This window comes from Pseudoliparis swirei, chromosome 10 (assembly GCF_029220125.1).
Source record: "Pseudoliparis swirei isolate HS2019 ecotype Mariana Trench chromosome 10, NWPU_hadal_v1, whole genome shotgun sequence".
NCBI classification, from domain to species: domain Eukaryota; kingdom Metazoa; phylum Chordata; class Actinopteri; order Perciformes; family Liparidae; genus Pseudoliparis; species Pseudoliparis swirei.
The window spans coordinates 5,251,112-5,278,337 of NC_079397.1; the positions used below are offsets into that span (position 1 = coordinate 5,251,112).

The 27,226-nt window shown below is 44.7% G+C and overlaps 1 protein-coding gene across 1 annotated transcript in view; it reads left to right on the forward strand.

Moving 5' to 3' along the window:
• Positions 1-987: 987 nt before the first annotated feature.
• chrm2a (cholinergic receptor, muscarinic 2a) overlaps positions 988-27,226 on the forward strand; it is a 125,894-nt gene continuing 99,655 nt past the window's right edge. The window contains exon 1 of the mRNA XM_056424417.1: positions 988-1,059. The gene's annotated coding sequence lies outside the window, so the exon portion shown is untranslated. The remainder of the gene's footprint in view (positions 1,060-27,226) is intronic.

Here is a 27,226-nt window from a genome sequence, read left to right on the forward strand (position 1 = left end):
GGAGGGACGATGTATACAAAGTGACGAAGAGCAGCTCTCCTCCTCCTCCTCGTCCTCCTCCACGTGTTCTGATGATCAACAGGCTCCCTGTGGGCGTGTGGACACACGAGATGTAATACATGAACTCAAATTCTAATTATTGGCTACTTTTAATTGTTTACATTTGGAATTAGTTTCGAGAAATGTAATTAATTACATGGAACTGTTTAGTGATTTATTTTTGTTGGTCTTTGCTCCAAGATATTCACAAACTGATTAGTCTCCCTCCCACTGACGGATATTGAGTACAGAGACTTTAGTTGGTGTAATTGCAGCATGCTTTGGATGAAAAGAGAGGGTGGTGTTAGCGTGCCCTCTAATTACCTAATGGATCTCATCTGCAATCAGAAGAAATCTGCAAACAGGAGCACATTGTTTCCTCTCTTTGCCAAATATGAGCTCTCCTCGGTGCTGAAAGTAGAAAGTGTGCAAAATCTGCTTTCTTTTATGAATGGAAATTACCCCAATTTCCCTTTTTTTTATTTGGAGAGTACATCTTGTTCTCCACCAGGCAAGTAAAATATTATGAATGAATCACAATGAAATAGCCTCAAATAGATGCAATGCATTATGAAACAATAAGAATATATGGACATTGGTGGCATATGGCTGATGGTGCAATGGCTGTATTGGTGAATAATGCAATCTGAGGCTGTTGTCGATTTGTATATGTGTCATCACGTGTTGTTGGACATGCTTAGGCTGGTCCCCCCCCCAAAGAAAAAGGCAAATGACGACTTGTCATTATATCGTCAAAGAAATGCCAGCCTACTTATTATGGCTCTTTCTTTCTCTCCCCCTCCTTTCTCTCTCTTTTACACAAACACACACACACAGACAGACACACACACACACACACGCTCTATCACACCTCTCCCCCACCTTCCCACTGTCTCCCTTACAGTCGAGGCGCGTTTCGTCTCCAAAGCCTGTCTCCAGGAGCATGTCCTCAGACATGCAGCCGCGGCGCGATGAAGCGGACCAGAGGACGTGGCCACCAGCATGACGGCATGAAAGCAGGTAAGCCGACGACGAGCGGAGTGATCTCCTTTCCCCCTCCTGTGTGAACTATAGCCTGTTTCTTTGATTTTTAAAAAACAAACAAGAACCAAAAAAGGATTCTGTATTTTATTCTCCTTCACCAGGAGAGATGGAGGGTTTGCTCCTCCGTCGACTGAGCGAGACCAGAGGAGGTTTTATGTCGGTGTCTTGCTCAAGGACACTCCGCCACAACGGGACTAGATGTTGATTATGGATCGAACCTGATACTTTCTGTCTCTTGACCGTAGACGCGTGCATCGTGATCACCCCAGCGAGCGCGCAAAAGGGCCACAACACAATAGAGTCTGTAGGCTAACTTTATGTTCAGGAAGATTGAAGCCAGAGAACACACGGGTCGCTGCCTGCATGTTAAAATATCGCGTTAAAAAGGTGTCCGCCGATGTAATGGGGACGCGTTGCACGAGGAGACATGGTTTTTACGCGTACAGCTCTCCCCGTGTGTGCGATATTGCGCATCTTGGATGGAAACGGACAACGGAACTTCATTCGCGGTTTATTTCATAAAGTTTACCTTTCAGAAATAGTCTCGGTATCCAATCACGATGGTGATAGTGTCGTTTAGTGCGGTTGAATGTCCCCGAACCAAATGCATTGGTGAGATTGCGCGCTGCCTCCTCGATTATCCGGTGCAATGAGCACCGTTAAACCTTTTTAGGATTACTTGCAGATTTTCTGCAAGCGTTTTCTTGCACGATTCATCTGAAGAAATGCCAGTTCACCTGTAACGTCTGCGCTCGTGGCACTCTATTGCGCGTTGGATAAACGCGTCCTCCATGGCGTTTCGTTCCTTCCTTCATATTACAGCGGTGTACTCCGCACTTCTCTTTTGATATTCCATCTGTGCTGCAAATATTGGCGTCTAATCATCCACACGGCAGATATTCAGATTCCTCTCCCGTCTCCTCTCCTCGAATTCCTCAATGTGTTTGATCGCCACAGTAAAAAAAACCCGAAACATGGATGTTTTTATGTTGCCATGTGATCCATGTATGTTCAACCAGATCATGTGCATTACGACTGACACATCTAATTGGAAAAGAGAGAGAGATGTGAATTCGCGTCGCAGCCTCATTGCGTAAAAGCGCGAGGCGAGACGGCACGTTTGGGTCGGATCGCGTGGCTGTGGCTGCATGAGAGGTTTTACGCGCAGAGTGGCTCTCACAGATTACGCGTGGAGCTTGTTGCCATTTCACATCTACTGGAGGACTCGATGTTCAAAAAGGTGACATGGTCCTTGATCGTGGTTCCTTTGCTTCATACGCCACACGTGTCGGCTGCAGAGCTTATTCTGTTCCACCGGGATGACAATTACCTCCAATTAGTCACGTCTATGTGAATGAGAGGCGGAGTGAACCCTCGACTCTTCCTGTCACCTGGCTGGATGAGGTCATCTCGTGACGGGTGGAGGTTAATGCTAGTTTTGGATCATTTAACTTCCCTTTGACAGAGAGCGAGAGTCGGAGTCAGAAGAGCTGGTGAAACTACAAATGAAAAGTAATTATCACATGTTCCCTCGGAAGGAAAATCAAACCATGAGCCTGCTTGTTGCTCTATATTTGACAAGACAGTTTGTGATTATTATTTATAATGTATGTATTCCATCAGGGGGGTTATGATGTGAATATGTACAACAAGATCCCAAATAATATACATGCAGATACAGTTCACCTGGAGCACCACCCTGTGCAGGGATTAGATATTAATGTTGTCATTTTGTCGTGCAGCACGCACGTGTGTGTGTGTGTGTGTGTGTGCTGGGGCTCGACCGTGATTAAGTGTCCGGCTGTAATTGGTTTTGTTTGAAGAGATGGCAGCCGAACAAAAAGCCCCCGATGTCGTCTTTTGTGTCTGCGATTGTCGCGCCGTGTCGGTCGAGGCTGCGTTTAAAAAAATGTCCCCCGCACATTGATACACATCTCCGAATAGGAATCTGAGCTCGTCTCCACAAAAAAGAGATGATTTGCATTGAGCCTCTGCCTGGAATCCATTCACAGCTACGCACTGTTTGCTTTCTGAGACGCCGCTGCAGGAGAACAAGTGAAGACTTATAGGATCCCATTATGTTTGTTTCTGTTCATCCATCTGGTCAAAATAATCCTGATCCACTACTGGGATCAAAGGGTAACTCGTGTCAAAGTGATCACAGCTGCTTGAAGAAAGAACAAGTTATCGGGTGGATGCTTGATCATGACTGGCTGCCATCTGCTCCACCACTTACCAACCAAAGGCTTTACAAAGGAGCCATTTGTTTACCTGCAGATACAAATGATCAACAGACCCCTTTTTTCCCAATAGAAAACACAGCTTGCAACCCACAAAAGAAAACATGTAGGTTTCTTACATCACTGGATACAAATCTCAAAACCTTTTTCACAGCACGGCCACGTCAACAGACGTGAATAACAACCTCGGAACGCTCTTTGCATTGCGTAATCGCTTCTTAACCCTTGTGTTGCCTTAGGGTCATTTTGACCCTAATCAATATTACACCCTCCCCCTGCTTTAGGATTAATTTGACCCCATTCAATGTTTAATGTCGGTGTTCTTTCGGTAGTCAACAAACAAACATAAAGTGCCTCACACTTAAACTTGGAAAACAATATTAATTCTAATAATTTTCTGGAGGTTTTAATTGCTGGCGTCAAATTGAACCCAAAGGGTAACATATGTTAGTAAATATAAAGGTAACAGGAGGGTGAAACATTGAATTGGGTCAAAATGACCCAAAGGCGGGGGGAGGGTGTAATATTGATTCGGGTCAAAATGACCCTAAGGCAACACAAGGGTTAATCACACTGCCGATCGCAGAAGAGGTTATTGTGTGGTGGAACAATAGGTTTTCTTTTAGTGCTGCCATGTTGTAACTACTTGGTCATTTCACTGCAGTACAACTTCATCAGTTTATACCTTTCAATGTCATTCGCATTGACTTCATTTGTATTATTTTATGGATTGAGATATGAGCGTACATTTAATAAGCTTTTCCATCCACGAAACATATTGAGATTTTTAATGCGGCTGCATAATCTCACCAAAGTGCTCGTGTTTGCACTCCTTTTGCAGACTTGTTGCTCTTCTTCGTTTCCACTCGTCATCCTCTGAGGCGTCCTGATGTTAATGGATGAGGTTCGAATGCGCCGAGGTCAGACACGCGGCCTCCTTTTCTTTTTTCTCTCTCTTTCGGACGCCCTTCACTAACTCCATTGATATTACATTACAGATGCAGATATTATGCAGTGTGCAAAACGTTGACTTGCTGTGTCAACGGGCCTGACCGCATAGACATTGATTTGTGCGCCTCGACATGGGGAATAAAGATTCTCAATCGAGTGCCGTTTTTGATGATGATGATGATGATGATGTAAATCAAACACTGTGCTTTTATTATAGCTAAATGTGTACGCGGGGTCAACTTAGTCACAGTCTCAAAGGAGAGAGGAGGAGAGATTAAAGGAGGAGGCTGGAGCCAACGCTACCTAGGATGAATGCAAACGTATCGGTGGGGGGTTGGGGGGGGGGGGATTTGGCAGCTGTGTAAACTGTGTTTTTGAGGCAAGGTTGCTTTTGTAAAAGGACAAATTTAGCCCGCGGGGCGCCTCATTCCATGGACATGAGCTTCTCCGGTTGTGGAGCGGCTGCACATGAGTGGATCTGTGGAGCTGGCACGCGCAGAAAGGAATGTCTAATTATCACGCTTTCAACCGCGGCATCCAGGCTCATCCGTTTGCGCCTGTTCTAAATCGCTGTCTCTTTCTATCATTACACACTTATTTTATTTGTACACAAAAAATAAAAGGATAAAAAAGAAGTTATTTCTGGTCCGCGTGCGTGAGTCTGGTGGGTAGTTTGCGTCCGTGCTGAAGGAAGGCGTGATTGAGCAGCAACAGAAGAGATGAATAAGATCCTTTTGATGGGTTTTTTTTTTTACATCACGAAGAACATGCAGTGTACACTTGTGGGTATGGATGGCTGAAGCCAAAGGGAACACTGACTCATATGGTTTCATCAGCTAAATGTGAACTGCATTCAGAGCACGCGGGTTTCCACGTGCTGGTGGCGTATCTGCAGCTATAGCGGGACAGGCGGCGAGGGTAGCCTTTAGCTGGGCGGCTTATCAGATGCTGAGTGATTGCAGGGCTTTACAATATGAAGGGCCACTAAACCACCGCAAGAAGTGGCAATGATTGTAAAAAAAAAAAGAAGAAAGGATGGGAGGAGGGCGGTTCCTCCTTAAGGTCATTATCTAGCATGCAGAAAGAGGTAGACGAAACCAACCAGTGTAATTGCATTTGTAACAATAGGCTGGGAATCAATGGGCTGAGTCCTACTTACAGCATTGTGTCGGCATATTTCATCAACATACAAATGGATTCAGTGACCCTGAGATTGCTCGTAAAATCTATCCTATGAAATCGGTTTACGCAACTCCCGGAAGTTTGTGGTCTGTGTGGACCCACTTTCCATGAGATTCAGAATGCATCTGACAACCTAAGAGACCCACACGGCTCAAGATGTGCTGTTATTGCCAAATTTGGATGCGTACTTAGTACTGTAAGGGCTATTTAACACTAGACCATGGGATAAAGTTTAATCATATACTTTAGAACATTTCTAAATGAAGTGTATTAAGTACATTTTTTGATTTTCAGCATTTTTGCTCATAAACCCTCCAGGAATTTTGAATAAATATGCTAATAATGTAAATATGAGTGCATGATAGGCTGCGTATGAGAAGTGGACGTTGCCCATCGGTTGGTGTAAAGACGTTTTGAAGCTTTGAGTTCATCATTTTGGCCATCGCCATCTTTTTGCAACCAAATGCTTCAAGATATTGTTCAGGGACCAAAAATGTTAGTTAACTTTCGTAAACTGAAAACACTTTATGAAAAGGGCATTGCGAGACTAAAATGCGAACAACTTCCAGTGCCGTGGGGCATAAATCACAAGTTAAACACGCTCAAAAGCATATCCTGCTTCATCTATGTTACTTTAACCCTTGTGTTGCCTTCGGGTCATTTTGACCCGATTCAATATTTAACCCTCCTGTCGCCTTCGGGTCAATTTGACCCGATTCAATGTTTAATGTCGGTGTTCTTTCGGGAGTCAACAAACAAACATAAAGTACCTCACACTTAAACTTGGAAAACAATATTAATTCAAATAATTTTCTGGAGATTTTAATAGCTGGGGTCATATTGACCTCAAGGGTAAAATATGTTAGTAAATATAAAGGTAACAGGAGGTTTAAACATTGAATCGGGTCATATTGACGCGAAGGCGACAGGAGGGTGAAACATTGAATCGGGTCAAATTGACCCGAAGGCAACACAAGGGTTAAACGGGACCGTAATTCATCAAATGAATACACAGCGTGTTGATTAAGTCTTGAAGCCAGCGATTAAGACGATAAACTCATGTTTACTGGAGGTGAGACCTACGGATATTTTCTCATATTCTTCTGCATAACCACATGATTTTAATTTCTTGTCACTAAAATCAGGAAATAATACTTCAAAGTAAGAGTACACAGCACACCTGTACAGGACTGATACTGATATGCAGTCACCGATGTAAAATTAAGATTTGACATATTTTAGAGCCAATGCATAGCACCATAGCACTGCAAAGTATCCTCTCCATTTATTGTTGCATATAACTGAAAACAATCGTAAATACTCCTGATCTGAGCTTTGTTTGTCCTTGTTTCCAAGCCAACAAAATAGAACGGAACACTTCAGTCATTGTTGTAAATCTGCACAGCTGCTCAGTTGTGTCAGCTGCAACTGTTGTAGTTCTGGCCTCAGTATCTGTGGGGATCTCTTTAAATGTTCTCTGCTTGCAGAAGCATCAGGTGTTCCGCCGTCTTGTTCATCCAGCAATAATGTCAGGCGGCCATTCCCTGCTCTTAATTACTCGACAACCTCTCGGAGATGATTCCAGCCGGCTCCTTCGAGCCCCGGCTCTGCCGTTATTGGCTCCAATACGGACATTCAGTGTGGACGTCTGCTCTCCTCAGACCCTAGTGGGGACAGCTTATTGTAATTACCAGCAGGCTTAATTCCTCTGCGATGGGATTTTGTCAGATGTGGGTACAAAAACAAGAGGCCGATTTGGGTGCACACACACATAAACAGGACAAACAGGAATGAATGAAAGTAGGTATGAAATGAAAAAAAAGAGCTCAGGTTGGTGACGCAAATTCTTGTAAAGGGCGCCAACATGACGGGATGCCCTCATGTCTCACTGTGCTGCTGCTGCAGATGCTGCTTGTGTGGGAGTGTTTTGAAGCAGCCGTGTGCAACCCTTTTTTTATCTTCTGGTGGACCAGAAGCACTAACAAGCAATTAGCCAGCAGGAAGGGCGCTCGGTATTTCAGGGGACAAAATCCAAAGCTTACAAAGTCTAGGACTACTCTTGTGTGTTATTTGTTTTGCTTGTTCTGGGAAGCAAAAAGCCACTGATACAAAAGCAGCTCCGAATCATTTGGACTCATACTACAGACAGCTGGGAACATTTGAAAAAGTCAGAAGGTGTGACACAGATGTAAATGCATGACCTTCAATATCCCAATGAGAGTTTGGTAGATTTATTACAGATTAGACGACAGCAGGTGTGATGCAATAAAAGTAGCGTGAGCATTAATCCGTCCATTTTTAAGTGCACATAAACGATCTGCCGGCTGCTGACGTCTATTTGAATGGACGGTAAAAGTCAAGCTGCTCATGGAAGTTCGGCCGTACCGACTACCGGCCGGCCTGCAGCAGATAAACACGAACGATCGCCAAACGGAAGCAGCGTGTTCTTGGAGTAAATAATGAGTCGCTGCCCTTGTGTACTCCAATCGCACTCGACACGGTACCAATCATCATACCTTGTGTGAGGATGCCCAAATACCTACAAAGCTAATGCCATTCCCATCAATCTCAGCTGTGCTAGTTTGGTGCTAACACGTTGTTTGAATGCAAACAAGATAAGCAGCTATACAGTGGGTACGGAAAGTATTCAGACTCCTTTACAATTTTCACTCTTTGTTTCATTGCAGCCATTTGCTAAAATCAAAAAAGTTCATTTTATTTCTCATTAATCTCAGCGCCCCATGTGGGTAGAAAGAAACAGAAATGTAGACATTTTTGCAAATGTATTAAAAAATAAAAACTGAAATATCACACGTGATAAGTGTAAAGGGGTCTGAATACTTTCCGTACCCACTGTATATATGTCAATCATCTTAACACGAGTATATTAGTACTAATGGGTGTCCATATTGGACACAACCTCAACTCGTAAACTGCCGAATATTCAAGCATTTGCATAATAGGCTTGCTACTGTATATTGATGGCAGTCTTAACATAATATTATGTTTATATCGTCTCTGATCGAGCAGTGTGTGTGTAGACCGAAGCATTTTAATTGTCAGCCTCCCGGAGCTCTTAAGAATACACAGATTTTCTCTTAAGCGGACCAACTAACCGGGACGGAAACAGCTTGACGACGACACATTGACAGATTTTGCATTCGAACAGATCTGTGTTGACTTATGAGACGTAGGCGCATTGATTTGTGTATTAAGTTAAGTAATTGTGACTGGGGCAGATTGTGATAGACGTCTACGTAAGCACCGAAAGAGGTGAAAACCTTCAGAAAAAAGCTTCAGAGTTGGCTGAACTGCAGGACTTTAGTCTTCATCACTTTCTTAATTGTTATACTCTTAGCCGCTATAAGCAGCTAACGTCTTCAAGGTTGTTATTAGTTTCTGAGCTCATTTTGTTGTAGTTGTGAAAGTTATGAAACTTGAAATTGATCATACATCAGATTATAACCACACTGGTGTTCTGATTATTCAGCATAAACGTTCTGCCTTTCCGTTACCCAAAGCCTGAAGGAGGTCTACCTCCATCTGCCTGATGGATCGTGGAGGTCTCCATCGTGGAATATGCCTACTATGAACTATTCATACACTCTGTCACATTCATTGAATGTATTTTAACTCTAAATCTGTCCTTCTGTACACATGACATCTGTTGCTTCTGTCCATCCTGGAGAGGGATCCTCCTCTGTTGCTCTCCTGAAGGTTTCTTCCATTTTTCCCCCCTAGAAGGGTTATTTGGGAGTTTTTCCTGATGTGAGGTTTTGGGACAGGGATGTCTATGTGTACAGATTGTAAAGCACTCCGAGACAAATTTGTAATTTGTGAAATTGGGCTATACAAATAAACTAAATTGAATTGAATAATTGTTCCTGTAAAACATATATGCATTGTTATATCTCTTTTCGAAGCACACAAAAGCGTTTCTCAGGTTCGGATGTGGCCTAAGGGCTGTGCTTGAGTATCACCGCCAGAATTGTGAATGTAGAATCACCATAATTTTTTTAATTTTAATTAAATCTCCCTGGGCTTTCTTAAGAATTTTGGCAATCGTGCTCCCCTGTGACCAACACACGTCCATTAAACTGACATCAGTGCCAATGGAACACAAGAGTGTCGCTCTCATTAATTTAACAGGGAAAGGTATCTTTGGTTTCTTTTCTCCTCCAATAAAATGAAGGGTTTTTAAAACCACGAGAACCTCTCTGTGCCACAGTTATGAATGAGAAGAAACCATTTGCTGGTGTAGCTTCTGGGTTTATTCGAAAGGTTCAGAAAATGCCATCTATGAATAGGTGAGTTTCAGTAGCTCATTCAGTATTTCTGAACTGCGTCTTCACATTCTGTGCAAGATAAAGAACGCTGGAAATCAAAGCTGATTAGAGCGGCCTCTGAGACAGTCACGCTCGGTACTGTGTACACACTCAACTGGTTCGGGATGTCTGCGATCAAATCATAAAGGTAAATAGACACGACAGCGGAGCTGGTGGAGGCAAATATATATACTCCAGTGACAATCACTGTCTGTTATTGGATTCAGTTTCAGCTCTCGGGCCCCACGTTATCATCCAGTGTTTCTTTAATGCTCCCCCTCAGTAATGTAAACTGGAGTTTCCTTTTACGTGGTCAGCCGGTTCAATTCCTACCCTCTGTCCACTCAGTCTTTTTGAAAGTAAATGTGGAGCAAACCCCAGATAATGGCAGTAAAGACCCCTCTCTGGTTTGATAGAATTTGGTGAATGTCTGCCTCTTTTGCCCCCTTTAGAAAAGACAACTGTCTTGTTTGTGCGGTGCCTTGGGGGGGGGGGGGGGAGGGTGTAGTGAAAATCACTGGAGTGTGCAGACGTACAGGAAACGGGGTCATGAGACTCTTTTCAAACATACAAATGACCGGGTTGCCTTTAGCGAGAAAACATAGCCCGAGATTACACGCGCGCTTCATAAAGTGCATCGACCCTGTTGTCCGAGTCACGGACGTCTTACTTTCCTTCCCTCAAGGCATCACGACGAGAAGCCATCGGTTGGATATTGTACTTTAACCAAAGCCCCGCACAGATGCAAAGCTCGGCCCTGACATTCTCAAAGAAGATCCCTGAAGGTCCGTGTAACCCGTTCCAGGTGAATGATTTGACATTTGAAAGAAATACCAGCGAAGAGGGAAAGTGGGCGCTACCGCTAGGTGATCCGAGCTTGTGAGCGTCGAGGATCTCGGAGGGCTTCTTCTTCTTTAACATTCTGCGAATGACACACAGTTGAGTGATGTGCGTTTCCCCCCCCACGCACAAACCTCTCCGGCCTCCAGACTCGCCTTGTCAGAGCACCGAGCTCATCTGAAATGCTGTTATTTGACTTGACAGGAACCGGAGTGGCAACAGAGTCCAGAGACGACACTGTGTCAGTGCAACACAAACAGACTGTGGGAGAGATTTACTGTGCGAGGCCTCTATGTTCACACTCTGCCTCTATGTTCACACTCTGCGATGACCCTCTTCTGAATCCCGCTCACAAACAAAGAAGTCAAGAACAGAGAAAAGACACGTGTGATGAAAGGAAGAAAGAAAACTTGGACACAGTGAAAGAAGAAATACCTTCTCCGAGTTCCTGCACTTTGTTTCTTAACTGAGTTGTAAATGTCAAACGAGCATGTTCGAGTATTTATATGTTCTAAGTCGCTCGGTTTTCTCTCCCAAAAGATATTAAAGAGCAGCTCAACACTCCCTGAAGATCTAGTTTGCATCTGACCTCCACTGGTTTGACATCTCACTTTTTCTCTAGTGATGTAGAAGTGTACGATAAAGGGGTGTCAGTACACTGTGACATCATGGTTGGGTGGGGTAACGGTGGCACCCATCAGAGACGCTAGAAGACTTTAACTGATAACTTAATACTAGACTTGAATGATTCGAGTTCATGTCACCTCTGACCACACCCAGCTTCTTTCTAAATCATTGTGATGTCATGGTGTACTGACACACCTTGGAGTGCATCTCTACACCATCGCAGGAAGGTGAACCAAACGGAGAGCATTGCTATGCAGGTACAGCTTTCTCTACTCTACTTTGTTAGCCAATCAGAAAAGAAGTGCGAGAGACAAGGTCATCCCACTTCTCTCCAATTATAAACCGTTTTCCAGTCCAATCAATACAACCCAACATGACTAAATCAAAGAGGTCTCGTCCCCCCAGTTGCCTGATAATTGGATGCTGTTAGCATGGAGGGCAGGACATGAGCATCAATTGGCTCGACCTCTGGCTTTTTGTGGATTGACACTGAGGCTGATTAGTGTTGTAGTAAATGCTCAAGTGCACTTCCTCATTGTCCACTTTGGGAATTTTTTACGAGCCTGCAGTACTTCTGGAGAGTTGAGTTAAAACCACTCGGTAGTATCGTTCACAGGGATTTGCATGTCTTATTTGATGGTGTCTTGCTCTTACTGAGTTACTAAACTACTTGGCCAAGACACATGGGTTGGAGAAGCGATTACTCTTCAAGGGAGGAACCTATCGATTTCACATGAGGTGAAATGTTAATCTCATTGTGAAGGATTGAGCGGATTGAGGCTTCTATCCTTTCTTTGACTTTTCGACACACTTTACAGACTTTATTGAATTTTTCTAGATGACTCCACAAATATAGAGATAATTTTTCTGTCGTTAAGCCGACGCATCCCCCCAGTGAGCCTCTGAGTATCCTAGTTTCTCGCGCACGTGGTAATGAGACTGTAATTAGTGCCTCGTAAGAGGCAGGTTTGCTTTAAAGGTCAACCAGTTAGCTGCTAACGCAGACGCTGAATAAAATCCATATGTCAGCTAATCAGAGTGATTACGGCGAAACCTGTGCCATTACGTGACCTTTATTTGTATCTTATTGGAAATTACCTGGTCCTCATTGAACAAACAGTTTAAAAGTTGCCCCAAAATGCTGATAACGTTGCCCAAAGAACCGCGCAGCACATAATCCTCTATTCCTCCCGCCCTTTCCATATTCCCTGCCGTTGCGCTTGTTCAGCTTTTTCCTTTTTCAGAAATGTCATCAATTAAAGACAGAAAGATTTGAGTCTGCGATACAGTGGATACTTGACCTTGACGTTCGGTTCCAGTGCTGTACTTAAAACCCTTAAAAGTACTTTCTTTATTCATCATATTTGAGCGAAAGAAGAACATTTGAATGCCTTCAGACAAAACGTCTTCTTCGGGAAATACATTCATTCTTTTGAAGATAAAAGGAACACAGACGTTGCATCTTTGCGATCCTATCTTTTAAATTACACTTCCGTGAGAGCGTAATTACGGCCGCGTCGGACAACCTTTTGTGCAGAAGACTCGATCCTTTTGACCTTGAGGTCACTTCTCTATCATCCTCGACGGGACTTGCAAAGAAGTAGCCGATAAGAAGGACAACGCCGAACCTCGAGCGCCGGAAACTACAAGAAGCAGCTCAAAAGACAAACGTCATGGCCTTACATGCCAATCCCTCTGGTCCATTAGGCTTCCAGATCCACCGCCACTTACACTTTGACATGTCCGCTTCTCAGATCGAGACATTCGCAGAGGCGCCATCGTACAAGTTAAATGATGACGACGGTTCCTGCAGATTCATTACGGCCACCATCTTGTCAGGTCTCACATTCCTGGAATCTTTCCAAAAGGGAACCAAATCCCCCGTTCCTCCTCCTCCTTTGGAGTTAATTGCAAATCATGGTGTCACTTTTCATGGTGCTGCAACCGTCCCTTGAGAGCAGCTCGTCCAATTATCTGTTGGCTGGTGATTTGTTCGGTCACTTCTTTTCCCCCTTTCCGTCCCAATACTACCATCCTTCATTCACACTCTCCCTCCTTCCCCTCTCCCCGTCGTTCTGCTCATCCTCCATGCTTCCTCCTCTCATTTCCGCGGCTCCCCTCTTCACTCCGTGTTTGCTCTCCTGTCTCTCTCTGCACAGCAGCGGTAATGGTCTGGTTCACCAATGCCGGGGCTCAATAATGAAGAGCCGCTGCCCTGGAAAAGCCACGTTAATGTTGACTCTGGGATCAGATTCTGCTCGGAGACACACAGCGGTGACAAATGGATGTGCCGGCTTGAGCCGACCGAGCCCGGTGACCAGCACGTATGGATCGGAGGCTGTGACTGGGAGATGCTTTTGCAGAGCGCTTACGTATCCAGTGTACATGAGAAAAAATACATTCAGATTCACTCAACGGGGAATGTTCAAATGAGCTGTTGACACGTTTTCGGCGTATAAATAACAAACCGCACAGGCGTTCTGAGGCATGTCCAAAGTGCGGTTGTACGATGTGTAAATAAACAGGAACGTAGAGCTGCGGCTCCCACAAGTATTGGTCCATCCATCTTGTTGTCAACAGTATTGACAGGCTGTCTGCCTGCTCCTGCTCCACCACCCTGACCCCCCCACTAACCTCCTCGGTACAATCTGACAGCTGTGATGCGCTCTGTCCACGGATTTGTGTGTGTGTGTGTGTGCGTGCATCTTCCTGTCTGCCATTGTGGTAAGCTGCATTTACGTCGGAGGATTGCTGTGCTGGCTGACGTACATGGGAGGAGCGGAGGAGTTTCCTCCGTTTCTCCTGTCGGCCTCGTGTCTGTCTGGAGGCCGTAGAGCAGCCAGGCGGCCCGGAGATCGTCTCCGTCTGCTAAACCCACGGGTGCTTCCCTATAGCTCCATGCGTATTCTCTTATCCGTTTCAGTCCTGCAAACTATACTAGGTCTCCTGAGGCGTAAAAAAAAAGATAAACCCTGCTAAAAGAATACAGAAATTATTTTTTTTAAACACATTTACTGACATTTACCAAGAGCTGGTTGGAGCCAGGCTGAAGAAAAGGTAGACCGAGCATGTGGCAGGCAATAAAGTCAAATGGCACATGTTCTCGTTAAACGCACTTTAAATATTAATCCAAGCCATTACATTTTTCTAATCAAAGGGTTTTTAATATCTAACATTTTAGAGGTTTCTCCAACTTTATGGCACTACATATCATTTTTTATAGGCAATTTTCTCTTGCCCCAGTCGACCCACCTCACCAAGGTCATGGTAATTACCGCAAAAATGGACTCCGCTATAAACTCATTGAACAGTTCAGGGCCCCGAAGAATAGTAATTCTGAGGCCTGGTCTCGGTCCGCGATCCAGGTGTTGGGAACCATTCAACCTTAACCCTCCTGTTACCTTAGGGTCAATTTGACCCCATTCAATGTTTAATGTCGGTGTTCTTTCGGGTCAATTTGACCCCAGGCTGTTTTTCACTGTGTCATACATATAAGAAATATCAACTTTTTTATATATTTAAAGGGCTATTTAGGTAGTCAACAAACAAACATAAAGTACCTCACACTTAAACTTGGAAAACAATATTTATTTTAATAATTTTCTGGAGGTTTTAATTGCTGGGGTCAAATTGACCCCGAGGGTAAAATATGTCAGTAAATATAAAGGTAACAGGAGGGTTAAACATTGAATGGGGTCAAATTGACCCTAAGGCAACAGGAGGGTTAAATGTGTCTGCTTGGAGCTTCTGTCTCTTTCAACCCTTGACATTCTGTGTGTTTGCTCACCTGCCTCTCGCATATTGCACAAAATGACACCAGGCATCCATCTTGGGGGGAGGAGGGTGTATGACTTTCATGACGCACGTGCAGATGCACATATGGAGGTGCTGGAAAAGCTGCATCCGTCATGCAAAGATCATCCCCACCCTGGCTCCTTTGAAGTGATGGCTTGGATCTGGCGGAGGCAACATGGCTTCATCCACACACCAGTATGGAAGGGTTCTGCCGCCTCAAACTGCCCCCCGACACATGAGTGATGTGAACTGTTACCAGACCAGGTGTAACGCGGCCAAGTCAATCAATTTACAATTAAGCCGTGCTCCTCAGTCATCCATAATTCTTTCAGCAGGCGAGTGGCTTTTTAATCATTTCATACAGGAGGTGTGCACCCTCTTTGCAAAATGTCAACGGGCGACGGGAGAAATGAATTAAAAGCAAACAATGTGTTGCTGGAATCTTCCCAGTGAAAAGTACAGTTCATTTATATTCAATGAATTAATGCATTTAAATCAGGATTTCATGTCCACTGACAGCCGTGCCGCTCATTTACAGCTCAAAAACGCTCGATCTATAGCATCCTTTCACATCCCAATAAGAAGAATGCATTTCTCAATCTCTCCAACAAAAACCCAAACAACTATTACTGGTATCAGACTCTATTGTGCAAAGCAGCCATTCCCAAACCACTGAGACCGGTCACAGGAGATTTTATTAGGGTAGCACAATACATTTTCACAATTTATTCCATCATCTTATATTTCCAATTTATATCTGCAGTACAGCTTTGGGCCACACGAGGCAGCCTAAATGTTTGTTTTGTGATAATTAAAGCCTATTTATAACCGTCTAATATGAACGGCTCGTGTAAATTCTGTTTGTTTTAATGATTAGCGGAATAAACGAGCCTGTTAACTCGGTCTAAAGTATTTTATATATGTTTGCAATAACATATGCAGAAAAAGCAGTTGTGCATGTTTATCAGCCGTATAACTCTTTTGAAATGGCTGGTTAACCTAGATCATTTATGGTGATGCGGAAATGGTTTACGAACATTTAATAACGCACAAATCCTCTCTTGGCATGATTCATATATAGGGCCTACTGTGAATAGGGAATAGGGTTGTGATGGATTTTCATTTCATTAAAAGAGCCTCCTCAGAAACACTGGTGTAGATGGTAAAACCAAAAATGCTGTTAATATATTTGACTTTGGTCTGAGGTTGCTTCCCTTTTTTAAATTATTTGTGTTGTTTTGTTGGAATGGACATTGCAAAGAAGAGATGGCCACAGATAGACAGTGAATCATTACTCTACTCTCGGGGAGATAAGGAGGACTGGCTTCTGGAGTAAAAAGCTGTCTGTTTGCTTCGTACGGAGAAGGTGATTGAGCACGTCTGCTGGCTACTTAAACCTCGGTGTTGCCATCTTCCTCGACGTGGCGATTGATTAAGCGTTCCCGGCGGTTGTTATTGGCCCCGTGCCCGTCCCGGGGGCCGATCTACACCTGCACGGCCTGTCAGCGGCTGAAGTTATGACATCACGAGGCCCCTCATAAGGCACCTCCATTGTTTTGAAGTGAAGGCACATCAATTCCACGGGCTCCACTGCCCAGCGGATGATTTGTAGTTTGCTATTATCCCCCGAAATCGCTCCGGAAAAATAGCTTCAGTGTGAAGACTGGAATTGGTGATGGGGGGTTGCTTCAATGGAAAGGGTTCATTGATTGTGTATGAACAAATAAATGAAAGGACATTTTCCAAAAAAAAGAAAATGTAATTTCAGAGTTTCTTTAGGAAACATGAAAGCACTTCATAAATACGACCTCCGGCAAACACTAACAGACTTATGGCAGGAAAGACGAAGAGGAGGAGGAGGAAGACGTAGAAAGCACGAAGGAGGCACAGATTGACCAATAACCGAGTTACACTATCGGCATGCAAGCGCTTCATCTTTTCTTCTTCACAGGTCCCGACCGCCATCCAGCTGACGTCTTTGTCTCCGAGCTTCACTAATTCATTATGAAACCATCCGAGAGGCAGAACGCTGCGTCGTCATGCAGCCGGGAATCGGAGCGATAGAAAGCGCTGACCCATTTGAAATAATAATCATTTCAAAATCCCACCAAAAGCAACACGCAATCTCGTTTTGGGAAATTCACTTCACTCGACGTGAGCGACACAATACGCAGATAGCTGATAAGGAATGTCCGTTAGTCCATTGAACTCCTGTTCCTTACACAAGTTTATCCTCCTTTTTTTAAACTCGAAAAGTAAAATGTGAATCTGCGTGCTTTTCATAAGACCGGCTGCCTGCGCACAAAGCGTGGTCAGAAATGTTAAAGTTATCAGCGGAGTGCAGAAGTGACGGAGCCTCTTCCTCACCTGCACCGAAGCATTTGCTTTTCCTCCGTGGCGCCGCGGAGACTTTTCTGCCGGACTGAGATAAAACGCAGCACACAACGCACACAAAAAATAAAAGTTCAATAATCAATTCCGAAGAAATAACGAGGTATTAATCGAGAGCCGACTGCCGGCTGGAGAGGATTTGCCAGATGGTTTGCGGAGGGATTTAGGAGACGACTCGTGGCTTGTGGACAAAGTTGTATGTCAATATTTGTTTCGAAAAGACACATGTTTCATCCTGGTTTTTATTCATTGTTCAATGTGTGCAGCCTTGAGGGATGGTTCATAATTATGATGTAACTTGTTTGCAATTGAAGGACATTATTGTAATCCATTTCTTTTGCACACAAAAGGAAGACTCTAGATTATAGACGAGAAACCAGAAAGCAGTGGCTCTGTACACATCCCCCCCCCCCCCCCCGACGTATAATATCTATATTATAATCTATACCGGCCGTCTTTGCATGCAAATTCCAATAAGACAAGACACATATCTGCAATATCAAACACTATGATCTGATAATGGATTCATAGGCATGCTTTGAAAAGATGCTGAAGTTCACACTTTTTCTAAAATATTACTCATAATCCTCCAATAGGATTATGGTGATTATATAATGGGATTATCAAGAGCAGTACAAATGTACCTCTTAAGATATTTGACATTGAGCGAGGAGATAACGTGCTTCACGTGTATTTCTGTGCTATTCTTTGTAGAAATATTACGCTACTTCACCTCCATATTTTACATTGAAAAGAAGGCGTGTCCAACAAAGCTGCGATGTGATTCTCTCGACTGGAGCTTTACGATGCGCTCCATGTATGATTAAAACCCCCCGACGGGTCCAGCCAGTCGCCATCAAGATTATTGTTTAATCAAAGCGCGGTGGAAGTTCATCTTATCTCCTTGTAAAGGTTCTTTTTAATATTTTGATTAGCTGTAATACAGCCTTTTCCTTTTATTTCTTCCCTTTGGGATTTCTGCTTTTATTAGCTGGTGAGTGCGGGAGAGAATGACGAGCGGTGAAAGGACCAGAGCTCGAATCTTTGCCACAAAGGACTCACAAAGAACACTTTGAGGAACATTTATGTCATTTTTAGTGTCTGTACGTCACAGAAAACATAATTATTTTGACCCGAACTAAAAAAAATTGTTGCCTGAGCCTAACCATACGGCAATTGAAAAGTTCTAGCTTTTATTCTACTGGCCATCAGGGGGCGCTTCCTCTGTCTATGAGAAAATGACCCTATTTCTCACTTGATCTATTATCTTAATGGACTCAATTAGTTTCAAGTTTCAAGGCTTCAGCATGATCTTCATTGAGCCAATTATGGTTCTATCTCGAGGAAAATAGACCATAAACAGGTCATATGCTTTAGGGCGGGGCTACCTTGGGATTGACAGGTCGCCACTACGGCCACCGCAGTGTTGTCCTTTGTCCCGTCTCAGTGCGTTTTCAGTTCATGAAAGCTAATTGTGACATTATGGCTGCAAAAATCAACCCTAAAAAAAATTATTTGTGCAAAACCAATTGGTGAAGTCATAGCAACTATTTCCACTTCTTAGATACAATCTATTTCCCCTATTGCAATAACACCATGTATGTCCCTTCAGAAGAGATGAGATCACATTGTTTACATATTCTTCACTGAGTCATGCTTCTCTCTGAAGCCACACACTCAACTTTTTGCCCAAATATTTTATCCTTGTTTTGTACAATTTCTGAGCACGACTAAGGCAGTGTGATTTCCACTGAGAAGATGAACAGTGTAAAGGCAGATTTTTCAATAGCACAGATTTGAAAAGGCTGATATGATTCATAAATATGCAGCTGGAAGGGCACACACTAAATTGGCCTGCTTTGAATATTTTGATGGTCTTTAAAAAAAAGAAATAGAGAACTATTTGTAAACAGAAATCAAGTAAATACTTTCCCACCTGCAGATGTGATCACAGACACATACACACACATACATGATTGTGTTCCTCCTTTGTGGGGTCCGAACTTGTTTTACCCAAATGTGGGCCCCCCCTTTCCAGTGGTTCTGCACCTCTGTAAAAAATCATGCAGCATAACCAAAAAAACGATATCATGAATATCACTTCAATCTACAAAAATTCAAAACTCTTTTCTTTGCATTAGTTTTTTAGTTACTTCGTGGGGCTCCGTTTCTAGCATCACACACATACACACAAACACACACAAACACACACACACACACACACAGACACACAGACCTTTGTTCACAGCCCAAAAGGTATCGCAAACAAATCTCTGTTTTTTGTTCCACCTGTTCGTCATTTTCACACTGACCGGCGAACACAATGAACACGTTTTTGTTCAGCACCAATCCAGAAAGAAAAAAATCCAACACATTGGGATGTCGTTGGCAGCGACATCAACAAGAGATTTCTCAGAGATTCTCACGTCTGGTAGCGGCCTGGTGAGAAACAAGCTCCTCTGAGTGCAGTGAAGCCTCAAGTTCATTACAATATCATTATAAATCAGATGGTATATGCGCGGGCCTCATACTGTGTCATTCAAATAAATTCATAACTAATATTGTATTTTGTTTTTTTTACATTTTAAAATGTCTCGATCGTTACGTAGCTGCGATTTATAACGTTATCAAATATGTTGAAGTGTGTCCGCTTTTATTAATCGAGAATTGGTTGGGCTCCAATGTCAAGGATGAGAAATGAAAGATGAAGAATGGGGAGTGAAAAATGAAAACAAATACTTAACGGAGCAAACTGATGACTAAAGAGACATGTAAGTAAAAAACATGTTTGACCTTCAGAGATTCAATTCTGCACGAATAATAAAGAGCGAGGATGGAGAATTTGAGTTTTTTTTAGAGCTTGTATAAAATCTGATGATGACAAAATAAAAAAAGACTTTAACACTCGTGAATTCACGTGAACCGAGCACAAAGATTAAAAAGTGTGCCACGTATCAATTTATTTACCTTCATTTTTTTAGGAAACTAACGTTATACATTCTCAGCAAGTTGACACCCAATTACTGAGTTCAGTCACATTTGTTTTAACAAACTTCTTGAAACAAATAAGCAATTTTATGAAAGCATACATTTTTCCCGGAGGAAATGAGAAGTAAATGTCATCGTATTTCGTGAATAGCCTTTTAGGACTTTTGGACATGAGTGTAAAGACTCAAGTTAATAACCTGGTCCCACCTCTGGTAATGAGCTAATTCTGGCTTCTACAAATGCCTCGGAATTGTCCCGGAGCACGGTGCTCGACAAGAGTTTACAGATTCGACAAACTGATTGGCACGGATGACAAAAATCTGTCGGCGGTTTCTCTAATTAGCGGCGTTAGCTCCGAGTGTGTCGGGAGGGAATGAACGCCGGCGCTCGTCCACGCTCGCGTGTACCGACTCGTTTCTCGATCCATCGGAGCGGGCGGTTAAAATGAAAAACATTCACCGAGCGGACCACGCGGGGAGATCCGTCATTTTCTCCGGAGATGCTGCGTCCGTGGAAGATTGATGCGTCGGCCTAAAAGCAGGCTGACGGACAGCCTCTTCAGACGGTTACATAATAAAGCCTTTTCATCCAGACACATACCCCCTCCCTGTGCTGAGATGTGTTACATGAGAGCAGATAATGAAGAGACAGTGTAGATGTCCAATGAGATATATGACCAGGTTCAGACTTGGAGAAGAAGCACCCCTCTCCTCCTCCTCCCTCCTCCCTAGCGTAATCCCGACGTTGCAATAAAGCATCAGCCCACACTTGCAGGGAGGGACCCGGTATAGTTGCAGCCGGGGGACACATACGAGGAAATTGCATTACGGCCGTTCCCCTCGGAGTATTTAAAAATGGAAATACTGCGAGGCTTGTTTTTTTTATTGCTCGCGCTTTGGACGAGGTCTTTTCCGAAGCGCTTCCGACAGGCCGCGGCGGCGTGAACACGTTCCCCCTTGCAGAAGCCATCAGGACATAAAGGGAGCAGTTTTTTTTAGAGAGGAGTGAGATTGTGATCAGTGAAAGTGTGACACAAATGGGGATGAGAGTGCAGAGGTAAGCCGCAGTCAGCCGTAACCACAATGAGAGCGCAGGACCCTTGAAATGGCTGCAGTCTGTCAGTCTGCCGTCTCACGGTTTGTTGTCAGCAAATACTCACAACGAAGCAGCATCTTTACCTTCAGGAAATGATGAATGGATTTAACAGTAGATTGATGTCCAGCCAATAAACACATCTATTTAAACACAACTTCTCCAGCCATTCACAAATAAAAAGACAGAAACATAAGGAAGAGGAAAGACTATCAGAAGATTACAATTCTAAAACTATTCCACTAATTGCAAATTGGCTGTCGTTACTGCGCAAATAACACCGGAAAAAAAATCACACCCTAACCCTTCTCAAAGAATGGATTACGGCCGTTGATAGCACCTTGAACTGTGCAGCGCTTTGCCCCTTTTTGTGAATTTGCCCCAGAATGTAAACGGGACTTTTTCTTTCCAAGAAAACTGTTAATCTTGTCAGGTTCTTATTACAGGGTGAGGCTCAGGCGCAGAGAGACAGACTGGACGCAATATGAATAACAAAAAAAGGCACTCTTTAATGAGGCAAAACAGTTTACAAAAAAAACAAGGTCCAAAAGGGGCAGGCAGAGAATCCAGGTTCGGGGCAGGCAGGGTCAACAAGCAGAACCAGGAACACAGACAGGACGACAGGAAAAGGACACGGAACTATAGACGACAATCCGACAGCAGACAAGGGAAAGACTGACACAATATATAGGGGGGGAAACACAGGTGTACGACATCAGACACTAACGAGACAAGAGTGGCTGAGGGCAGGTGCAGGGAATTAAACAATTAAGACAGAGAAGAGACAGAGGAGACATAGGAGACACGGAACACAGGAGAAACAGAACAGGGTGTTACAAATCTAAATGTTGTTGCCTTCCTTTTGATTAAGTCTTCCAGAATGTGCACAGGAGCAGCTTTTAAAATGTCCATTTGGAAGCACAGTGGTTGTTTTCACACATCTGTCGTTATTACTCACTGATTGCTGATGCACAATCAATTTAAAAGATCTCGCACTCAGTGTGTTGTTCACACCACTCAACACTCCCCGTTTGCCAATCTTCTGAACATTAACCGACATTTGACTCTCGACCGAGACAAGTTGCCATCGAAAAGAAAAACAATGTGGCACCGTTAAACCATTATATCAATCTTCCGGATGAATACTGCATACATTTAGGAGATAAGATCAGGCAGACTCTCCCGTTGTGTAGCGACACATATTTACACAATGGTTATTTACACGGGAGTGTAATGAGATGTAAATGTGATTGAGTTGGCAGCCCGGACCGCTCGGAGGGATCTAATGAGATATGCATCGTGACGGTATCGGAATACAGGTGTGAAAACAGAGGCAGAGAGAACAACATCCGACTGCACACACACACACGCAAACACAATAATTGGGTTTAGATTGGTGATCTGAGACAGTCGATTAGACGGAGACGCCGGTGTCCAACGGACACGTTTTTCGGGCATGTACCAAAATGTCTGTGTCAGGTTCTTGTGACGGGGTGAGGCTCAGGCGCAGAGAGACAGGCTGGACGCAATATAAATAAATAAATAAAAAGCACTCTTTAATGAGGCAAAACAGTTTACAAAAAAACAAGGTCCAAAAGGGGCAGGCAGAGAATCCAAGTTCAGGGCAGGCAGGGTCGACAGGCAGAACCAGGAACACGGACAGGACGACGGGAAAAGGACACGGAACTATAGACGACAATCCGACCGGAGACAAGTGAAAGACTGACACAATATATAGGGGGGGAAACACAGGTGTACGACATCAGACAGTAACGAGACAAGAGTGGCTGAGGGCAGGTGCAGAGAATTAAACAATCAAGACAGAGAAGACACGGAGGAGACATGGAACACAGGAGGAACAGAACAGGGTGTTACAGTCTGGTTCTCCTCGGTCGCAATATTTAATAAGAGTCCATGAACCTCAGGAGATGAAGGTGATGGATGGTCCAGGGAGAACACTGTTCCTTGTAACCTTGACGTCTCACACACACACGTATACACACAAAGTCAAAGTCAGTTTTATTTGTCAATTTTCCATATGTGCAAACATACAGAAGATCGAAATTGCGTTTCTCTTCTGTCCAACATAAAGTGAATTGTGCAACATAGAGTGCAAAAATAGTAAAAAACATGTGAACATATAGACAACATAAAGTGCATAGACAACATAAAGTGCAAAAATAGTAAGAAACATGTAAACATATAGACAACATGAATTGTGCTAGCAGCATTCAGACATGTGAGTCTGAAAGAGGACGGAGTGGGAGGATGGGGAGAGTTCAGCTTCCTGACAGCCTGGTGGATGAAGCTGTTGGACAGCCTGGCGGTGTGAGCCCGGAGGCTCGCATCTCCTCCCAGAGGGCAGGAGGCTGAAGAGACCGTGTGAGGGGTGGCAGGGTCACTCACAATCGAGGTCGCTTTGCGGGTGAGGCGGGTGTTGTATATGTCCTGCAGGGATGGGAGGGGGGGGAGTGAGGCACCCATGATCCTTCCAGCTGCCTTCACTATGCGCTGCAGGGCGTTCCTGCTGTGGTCTGTGCAGCTTCCGCCCCACACAGTGATGCAGTTGGTCAGGATACTCTCGATGGTGCCGCGGTAGAAGGTGCACATGATGGATGGGGGGCTCCCTGCTTTCCTCAGTTTCCAGAGGAAGTAGAGGCGCCTCTGTGCTTTCTTTGCCAGCGATGTAGTGTTGGCTGTCCACGAGAGGTCTTCACTGATTTCCACCCCCAGGAATTTGGTGCTGCTGACCTGCTCAATGTCCGCACCGTTGATGGTCAGTGGTGGGTGATGGGTGTGGCCTTTCCGGAAGTCAACAACGATCTCTTTGGTCTTGCTGTTGTTGAGCAGGAGGTTGTTGGCTCCGCACCACGTGGTCAGAAGGTTGACCTCCCTCCTGTAGAGGGTCTCGTCATCCTTGGTGATGAGACCTATCAATGTTGTGTCATCTGCAAACTTGACCATGTGATTTGTGCTGTAGCTGGTTTTGCAGTCGTGAGTCAGCAAGGTGAAGAGCAGGGGACTGAGCACACAGCCCTGAGGGGCCCCTGTGCTGAGTGTGATGCTGCTCGAGGTGTTGTTGCCAACACGTACTGCTTGTGGCCTCTCACTCAGGAAGTCCAGCAGCCAGTTACACAGCGAGGTGTTGAGCCCCAGCTGGTCAAGTTTGCAGATTAGTTGTTGTGGGATGATTGTGTTGAATGCTGAGCTAAAGTCTATGAACAGCATTCTTACATAGGAGTCTTTTTGTCCAGGTGGGTGAGGGCTGGGTGGAGAGCAGAGCAGATTGCATCCTCCGTGGACCGTTTGGCCCGGTATGCAAACTGGAAAGGGTCCAGAGTGGGGGGGAGAATGGATTTGATATGCGACATGACTAGTCGCTCAAAGCACTTCATGATTATGGGGTCAGTGCCACTGGACGATAGTCGTTGAAGCAGGACGGAGTGGATTTCTTTGGCACAGGTATGATGGTGGTTACCTTGAAGCATGATGGAACAACAGCTTGTCTCAGAGAAGTATTAAAGACATCCGTGAAGACGTCCTTAAGCTCCTCTGCGCAGTCCTTCAGCACACGACCAGGGATGTTGTCTGGACCTGTTGCCTTGTGGGTGTTGATAGACGAGAGAGTCCTCTTCACGCTGGCAGCAGACAGGCACAGAACCTGATCATGGGGAGGGGGCGGAGTCTTGTGTGGACGAGTGCTGTTCTGTGCTTCAAACCGGGCAAAGAAGCTGTTGAGGTTGTTTAGCAGAGAGATGTTGCTGTCGCAGTTCTGTGGCGTGGGTTTATAGTCTGTGATGGTCTGAATGCCCCGCCACAGGCTGCGTGTGTCTCTGCTGTCTTTAAAGTGCCGGATTATCTTTTTTGTGTAGGAATTTTTTGCTTTCCTGATGCCGTGGGACAGGTTGGCTCTCGCTGTTTTCAGGTCCGTTTCGTCCCCAGCTCTGAAGACCCTATTTCTAGTCCTCAGCAGCCGATGGACTTCCCTGTTAGCCACGGCTTCTGGTTAGCCCGAGTGGTGATGGTCTTTACATGGGTCACATCATCAATGCACTTGCTAATGTAAGAAGTAACAGTGTCTGTGTACTCCCAATGTCTGTGTGGTCGTTGTATGTGGCTGCCTGTTTAAACATTCCCCAGTCTGTTGAGTCAAAGCAGTCTTGGAGAGCGCAGGAGGCCCCCTCTGGCCACACCCTTACCTGCTTCAGAACCGGTCTGGAGGCTTTCACTCTGGGTCTGTATGCTGGCATTAGCATGACGGTGATGTGGTCAGAGAGACCTATGTGGGGGAGGGGGGAGGCCTTGTACGCTCCTTTGTGGGTTGTGTAGACCAGATCCAAAATGTTGTCTCCTCTTGTAGGGAAATCAACATGCTGGTGTAGTTTGGGAAGGACAGTCTTAAGGTTTGCATGGTTGAAATCACCAGCAAAGATGGTGAAGCCGTCTGGGTGAGCCGTCTGTTGTTCGCTGATGGCCTGATACAGTTCACAAAGTGCCGCATTTCTATCACTGTTGTTGGAGGTCGGGGGGATGTAAACAGCGACTAGCAGAATCGCCGAAATTCCTCGGCAGATAAAAAGGACGGCACCTTACGATCATAAACTCCGCCAGTGGTGAGCAGTGTCTACATACCACGGCAGCGTCCCGGCACTATGCGTCCCGGATGTAAACACATACCCCGCCGCGAAGTTTTCCCTCCATCAGTGAGGGCTCTGTCCGCCGGTAACATGTTAGCTGCTCCAGTCTCACAGCAGAGTCGGGGATGTTGTCGTTTAGCCATGTTTCCGTGAAGATAAGCACACAGCAGTTCCTCACGTCTCGCTGCTCCGTCTGCAGCAGTCTAATGTGGTCCATTTTATTGTCCAAGGATCGCACATTAGCCATGATAATGGATGGTATGGCTGGACGAGTTGGCCTAGCCGCTAGCCTAGCTCGGGTTCCTCCGCTGCCCTCTTCTGCTTCCTCTCACAACGCTATGGCGCCTCCTTTCTGGGGAGGAGTGGCAGTCGAGTCCGTGTGGTCGGTGTGGTCGAGGCGGCAGTAATCCGTGCTCTGCGAGTGTTTCCGCTTGTTCAGCGTCCAGAGTGCCGTGTAGTTTGGTCCTGCCGATGGTTAACAGAACCTGGCGACTATATTTGGGTTCCGACGTAGACAGACGAGGCGAAGACGAACAATTTTTGGACGAACTTTTGCACAAACATTTAGAAACAGAACAAAACACCAAATGGTCAGGACAGAGAGGGGCCGCTGCGTCCGTGCGCGCCGCCATCTTTCTAAGATGGCACACTGCGAGTCCGCCACTCGGAGCAGCAAAGAAACGTATCTTTGGTGATGCCACTCGACTGCCGAACAGCACGCAGCATATATAATCTATACATGTTGAACTTTAGTGCACATTTTATTCAACGGTCTTGGATTTGCCCGTGACCCCCCCCACACACACACATTGCAATCTACATCCAAGGACCGCATATTCGATATTTTTAACCCGCATCATCAATTTTCTGAATAATTGTCATCATCTTCAGAATCAGAATCAGAAACAGTTTTATTGCCAGGAATGTTTACACAAACGAGGAATTTTTTTTGGCGGAAGGTGCAACATTTGGACATGACAAACAAACAACAATCAACACGACAGAAAGACAACAAATAATGTGAAAGTGTTTGGGTGTGTGCTTCAAGTGGTGTGTTTTAGTTAAAGGTGTATGT